This window comes from Peromyscus californicus, unplaced genomic scaffold, assembly GCF_007827085.1.
Source record: "Peromyscus californicus insignis strain IS unplaced genomic scaffold, ASM782708v3 Scaffold_23__1_contigs__length_62951481, whole genome shotgun sequence".
NCBI classification, from domain to species: Eukaryota; Metazoa; Chordata; class Mammalia; order Rodentia; family Cricetidae; genus Peromyscus; species Peromyscus californicus.
The window spans coordinates 47,436,219-47,443,563 of NW_026294534.1; positions in this window are offsets into that span (position 1 = coordinate 47,436,219).

A 7,345-nucleotide genomic window follows, 5' to 3' on the forward strand; every position below is an offset into this window, starting at 1 on the left:
GATCAGGGAAGCAGTGGGAGCCACCAACCACCTTACCTCACCAGCTCAGCTGCCTCCAACATGCGACTACTTCCTGTCTAACCTGCACCTTTATTGCCTTGCTGTTTTGTCCTCTCATTAGCTCTTAGTCCAGCCACCTCACTTCCTTGTCACTGCCTGTCTGTACAGACCTCCAGGTCTCTATGGTTGGTACTGGGATTAAAGGCGTGTGTCACCACGCTTGGCTGTTCCCTAGTGTGTCCTTGAACACACAGAGACTGCTTGCCACGTGATTGGATTAAGGGTGTGTGCTACCACTGCCTGACTTCCATGTTTACTTAAAAATGGCTGGCCTTTTCCCCCTTGATCTCCAGGCATGCTTTATTTATTAACATACAAATAAAATATCACCACATTTCAGCACAAATATAATATCACCACAGATACTCCTGCTCTTACACTTCTTTTTTCAGAAAAGATTTATTATATATATGTGGGTGTGTTGATTCCATGTCTGTCTGTGCACCGCATGTATGTGTTTCCCACAGAGGCCAGAAAAAGGTATCAGATAGCATTGAAGGTACAGACAATTGTGAGCCTCCATATGAGCACTGGTAATGGAACCCTGGTCCTCTGGAAGAGCAGACAGTACCCTTAACCACTGAGCCATTTCTCTATAAAAACTATACTCTAACTTTGTCTACTCTAGCTTATAGAAACTTTTCTCACATTGCTTATGATCTGGTGGCAGCATAATCTATTTTCCAAATTATGACATTACTACAAATAATAGACAATTATTAGTTAGTAGATTAGTGCAATAAATGTAAAAGTATAATAAGTTCATGGTCATCCAGTATTAATGTTTTATTTTCTATTGTATTTATTTGGTTGTCCTACTTTGCCAGGCAACTGGCAAGTTTTTTGCTAATATTTTTTAAATAGCTTTTTATTTAAACAATTTTTACAGATAGTACTGCTAATTAATTTTTCTTTAAAATGGCTAATCTTGTCTTAGTCTATTTTGTGTTGTTAAACAAAATATCACTGACTAGTTATGAAGAAAAGAGATCTGTAGTTTCAGAGCCTGAAAAGACCAAGGTCACGAGTCCTGCATCACGAAACTGCCTTTGACTGCCTCATAATCTGGAAGAAGACACGGGGCCTCAGGAGAAAACCCAGGGATCAAGTCTTCTTGGAAATCCACTAATCTGCCAGGCACGGTGGTGCATGCCTTTAATCCCAGCACTTGGAAGACAGAGGCAGGTGGGTCTTTGAGTTCAAAGCCAGTCTGGTCTACAGAGCGAGTTCCAGGACAGCCAGGGATACACAGAGAAAACCTGTCTCAAACAAACAACAACAACAAAAAGAACAACAGAGAGGAAGGGAGGGAGGGAGGAAAGAAAGAAGGAAGGAAGGAAGGAAGGAAGGAAGGAAGGAAGGAAGGAAGGAAGGAAGGAAGGAAGGAAAAGAAAAACTAGAAAAAAAATTCACTGATCCCACAATGGGACTGCATGCTGATGACTTCATCTAACCCTAATTATCTCCTAAAGGTCCCACCTCCAAAAGCATCAACAAATGACTTTGGAGATTAACAACATACAAATGTTTGAAGGACACATTCAAATCACATCACATCTTCATGTGTTCTACAACCAAACACCTGGACTCCTGACAAAAGCACCATCCTTCACATATAAATGATCAAAAATTGTTTCAGCACAAAAATGGATCTTACCTGAGTTGATCGCTCTGTGTGTGTGTGTGTGTGTGTGTGTGTGTGTGTGTGTGTGTGTGTGTAGTGTGTATGCATGTGTTCATGTGATTGTGCATACATGTGCATGAACACATGTGCATGTGTATGGAGGCCAGAGGTCAACATTGGTGTCTTCCTCTATTGCTGTCCACATTGTTTTTTGAGATAGGGTCTCTCAATGAACCCAAAGTTCATCAATTTATCTAGGCTGGCTAGCCAGTAAGCCCCACTGACCCTTGGTCTCCCTAGCACTGGGGTTACAGACCCCGCATCTAATGTCCAGATTTTTGAGGATGCTGGGAATCTGAACTTAGTTCCTCATTCTTGCATGGTAGACACTTACTAGTGGAGCCACCTTCCCAGCCTCTGATGGGTCATTTTAATAGGTCAACTTGAGTAGGCTACAAGGTGCTCCAAGACTTGGTCAAACATTATCCTGGGTTTGTGGACAAGGGTATTTCTAGATGAGATTAACATTGGTGGAGCTCAGCTCCAGGTCTGACTTTCCTTCCCTTCTCTAAGTGGCCATTCCTCCAGCCTGATTGCCTTCAAGATAGGATATCAAGGTGTTTTTGCCTCTGAAATCAAGCACCAGCTCTTCCCAAGTCTTGAGTCACCTTCTGAAGTGGAACTAATCTTCTCTGCAGGGTCTCCAGCTTGCTGGCTGGATCTTGGGTCTTCTCAGCTATTCACAACCATAACATGGGCAAAATCCCTGCAGGGAATTTCTATGGTGTTTCTGTTTCTCTGGAGTAAAAGTGACTAAGGTACCTGACAAAAGGAATTCCAGTTTTATCAAATTCAGCCTTGAAGTCTTATAAATCATTACGTAAAAGTAATGTTTCTAGGGCCTGGGAGACACAAAGTTTGCCTAGTATGCCTGGGTCCCATCCCATTACCACACCTGTAATGTCACCTGTAAAACTGAACACCTGTGATCTCAGCACTTGGAAAGTAGAGGCAGGAGGACCAGAAGTTGAAGTTGTCGCCTGCTACATGATGAACTGGAAGGTAGCCTGTGATGAGAAACTACCTCAAGGAAAAAGAAAAGAAAAAAAAAAAAAAAAAAACAAAGCTTCTAGAGCAAATACGTAATTGAGAAAAGGCAAGCATTTACGATAAAGGCAAAATACAGCAAACAAACTCTACGTATAATTAGTTTACAACTTTGGGCATGTGTTGGATGTTACATGTGTTACTTTTCTTGGCTATCCTCTTTAAAAGAGAAACTCTTCCATTAAATAACCAAATCACTAAATAACAGCAGAAAGGTTTGCGCTTCCATCGAGGGAGGAACCGGTAAGGAGAGGAGGGAGGTGGGTGCTGACATGCTCCTCCGGTGTGTGTGTTCAGTGTGTTCAGAGCTCCCTCCCTGCCCTTCACTCTTCAAATTTCTGCTCACTGGCCACCAGAGTGACGGCTTGCCTATGGACCAGGCAGTTATATCCACAACCTAGTTGGTCTGCATTTTTTTTACCCTGAAATGGTTATTTTTCACTTAAAAAAAATCAAACTAAACACTCATTTGAATAGGAAAATGGAGGTGATTGAGGAAGCAGATAAAAGCTTAATGAGGAGATGTGCCCAGGGATGAGGTGATGTCATCCTAAAATCCAAGTCACATATGAGGCCCACTGGAGGCTTAGGATAATGAAGAGGCCAAGAAAATACCAGAAGACATTTTTGTAGCCCTCAGTCCCCAAATGCCTTATGTATTCCCATTTACATCCAATATTTATTACTCACTTGCCATGTGCTTGCTATTATATAGACTGATTTTAATTCTTCAAAGGACTTGGAAATTATTCTCATAAATCACTGGGTGATTCCACTTTTCTTAGTCTATGAAAAATTTCTAATCTCAGCACCCAGGAAAAGTGATTTTAAAACCCCCTGTGTACAGACAGTATTTTCTCGCTCCACTGGCAGAGTGGCCATGTTTTTAAGAGTTACAAAAAAAGGCATTTTAGATTTTTTTCTTTCCTTCTTAAATACTTTAAAGATTAAAAACTAACCGAGCTCTCCTATTTCATTTTAATTCATACTCTTTGATCATGGCGACAAATGTCTCCTAAATTTCTATTGCTCACAAAGAACTTTTAAAAAATCCACCAATATTTCATGAGGTTTATTAATTTTAGTCATGTTTTAATATTCAAATATAAATATATCTAACATTTAAGTACTACTAAATGTAGCTATACTCTATTGCTAATAGATTGGGATGGTTGTTGAAGCTCTCGCAATGCTAAAAACTAAAAATAAAAAATCTTTGTCCTTAGCTCAGATAATTCCATTTTGATCTAACCACATTAAACTGTAACTGCATTAAATAAATAAAGGGAAAAGTCATTTGGCTTCATTAATGTTATATAAAACAAAAACTCATGTGAGTACATAAATGTCCCTGTAAAGTACATTTAAAGGAGAAAATGGTAAATCTAATTTGGGTCTTCGTTATTTAATTTGCTTTGGTGGGAGAATGATTTGTCTCTTTACAGGCATTGTGATCACATGCTCACCAATACAAGACTACTTGAGCAAACAATTGCCTGACACACAAGGTACCTGCGAGCTGATTTCAGCCATTTACAGAAAAAAATCCAAGAAGCATAGAGAAAGCCTCTCTAACAATATACATCATCCTGTCTGACTTAAGATCTGTTGCTTATCACAGATGACCACTGTACGTTTTTGTACCTGCTAAAAGTCTCCTCACCGCCCATGATAGTCAATCTTATCAATTAGATAAGATTTATAATCACCATGGAAACAAATCTCTAGTGACACAGGTGTGAGGGATAACCTACTTTTGGTTAATTAAGGTGGAAAGATCCACCTTAAATGTAGGTGCTACCCTTCCAGGACTGGAGTCCGAAGTTGACTACATTCAGCTTTTTGGGTTTCCTGACTGCAGATGCAACATGGCCACAGCAGCCTGGAGCTCCTGCCATCATTCCTTTTCCCCTCTGATGAACTGTCCCCTCCAACTACAAGCAAAAATAAACCCCTCCTTCCTCAAGCTCTTTCTGTTACGCGTTTAGTCCCAGCAACTGTAACTAAAATACCTTTTTCTCTTTTAAAAACTTATACTACCTGGTAAACACATACTGGGATGCTGTTGTGGTTTGAAAGAAAATGGCTCCCAAAGGGAGTGACACTATTAAGAGGTGTGGCGCCAGGCGGTGGTGGCGCACGCCTTTAATCCCAGTACTCGGGAGGCAGAGCCAGGCGGATCTCTGTGAGTTCAGGCCAGCCTGGACTACCAAGTGAGTTCCAGGAAAGGCGCAAAGCTACACAGAGAAACCCTGTCCCTGTCTCGAAAAACCAAAAAAAAAAAGAGGTGTGGCATTGTTGGAGTAGGTGTGGTCTTGTTGAAGGAAGTGTGTCCCCGGCAGGGCAGGCTTTGAGTCTCATATACGCTCAAGACACTGCTCAGTGACAGTTCACTGCCTGCATGCTGCCTTGCCTCCCGCCAGGACAACAATGGACTGAAGCTCTGAACTGCAAGTGAGTCACCCCCATTAAGTCTTTTCCTGTATAAAAGTTGCCATGGTTATGGTGTCTCCTCACAGCAGTAGAAACCCTAAGACAGATGCTTTCCCCTAATGCCAGAAAACAAAGACCCAAACTCAGAGAGGGAGAAGAAACAGGAAAGGACAGAACTAACATGAGCTGCTCTCCTACCCCGACCCACTCTGTCCAACTTTTCTATTTGCCTCCCTGCAAAGGGCAGAGTACAGAAAAACTGTCATGTCTAACAGAGAGGGAGGTAACATCTGTACACACACAGATGGGTTCCATGTTGCTGCAAAGCAGAGAGGTTCCTAACAGGTTGTGCCTCCATAGGAACACTGGCCTTGTCGAAGGGCACTGTAGAAACAGACTTCCCCGGATGCAGAACAAACACCAATCAGAGCCAGAAAACAGTTCTTCCCTTCCGTTTATCTAAGTCCTCATGTGTAGGGGCTCTAGAGACGGGAGGGCAATTTCTCCTCTCTTCTTGCTGTCTTGTTGCCTGGCATCTTATGCTAAGGGAAGATTCAGACAAAGAATATTTATCATTCATTTTTCTTCCTTTTGAGCGAAAATGGTCACACTGTGCAGCTCAGTCTGATCTTGAACTCAGCATCCTTCTGCCTCAGCCTCCTGAGGACTAAAGTTACAGGCATGCTCATCTGTGTCTAATTCCTTCTCCTTTGACAAATTTCCCCTCCAGACGAAAACCCTGCTCACATCCGCTAATTACCTAACTCCAATAGGGAGTTTATAGAAGTTGCTTCCTAACAAAAGTAAAATCTTGAATACGTGAAACCTGATATCTTGCCAATTTGATGGATTCCTCATAATTTTTAAATAGCATATATAATTTTAATACCTTACACAGTTGGAAGGTTGTTGGATAAATTGGAAGAGTTTCTATTTTCTTTAAAAAAAAATCACACTCACAACAATGAAGCATTCTACATTTATTTTATATTACCATTTGGCAGTTTTATGACAAATTATAAGTCTTTTATATTGTTTGAATTCTTAAACAGCCAATTACAGAAAAACATATTGGAAAAGTTTTCTCGGCCCTTACTCTCCAGATAATCTGAGTTTTTTGGTAATTACTCTTAAAGGGCCTCATTTATTTTTCATGGCCCATCACCAGTATCCAAGATAGTATTTCCTTTCTTACTCCTACAGTCTGCCTTGTGAGACTTCCAAGCTAAATAGCATGAAAATACCTCAGGCAATCTGCCTTTACACACAGTGGCAAAATCGCATTATTCGGATTGCTGCACTGAGCATCTCTTCTGAGCCTCTGCTTATGCAGCTTCCGCACACACTCCCACGCCTTCCACTCTTGCTGAAAGATTGTCTGAGCATCTTCCCTGAGCATGAGGTGGGCAGGACTCGGTCCTGAATTCTTTGCTAAAAAGATGATGGAATTGTGATGTCACGGTCTCTCGATGCAAAGCATTGTCAACAGCTTGTCAAATAAGGAAGTAGTATGAGCCGTGCATTGCGTCTTTTGTGTGCCTGGACCCTCCAACAGGGAATGATTCCTCTCGCATACTAGTCAATATCAAAGGACCAAAGAAAGACTCCAAAAGCATTCTGAATCCCAGTCTCCTCTCTGTGATAGTATTTGGTAGGGAGACCAACATCTTATGAGAGTTTATCCACCTTGACTTGGGCTGTCTCTAAGAATGTAATTCCAGGAAGGGCCGGAAGACATTTTTTCTTCATTTCCCCAATACATTAATGCTAGCTCGTACCCTGCCACATGCTTGGTACACAGTGAATTTTCAGTAATTATCCATCAGTGAATGAATTCAAGAGGGTGAACTTTATGGGCTGGAATTGGGCTAAAACATTTGAAGAGCAACTGACTTAACAAGACACCACTCTACCAAGATCCGTCAATAGTTCTACCACTGCAAAGGCATTTGGGTCTAATTACTTGCAGAAAAATCTCCTCATCCTCCACCCAGACTCTTATAATTGCAAGTATTTAATTAAAAATGAAAAGCCCCCTCTCTCTTCTGATACTTCAAAATGTTCCCTTCCGCCAAATCCTAAGTCTTGCACGTCTGTATGTAATTCAAAATAACTGGAGAA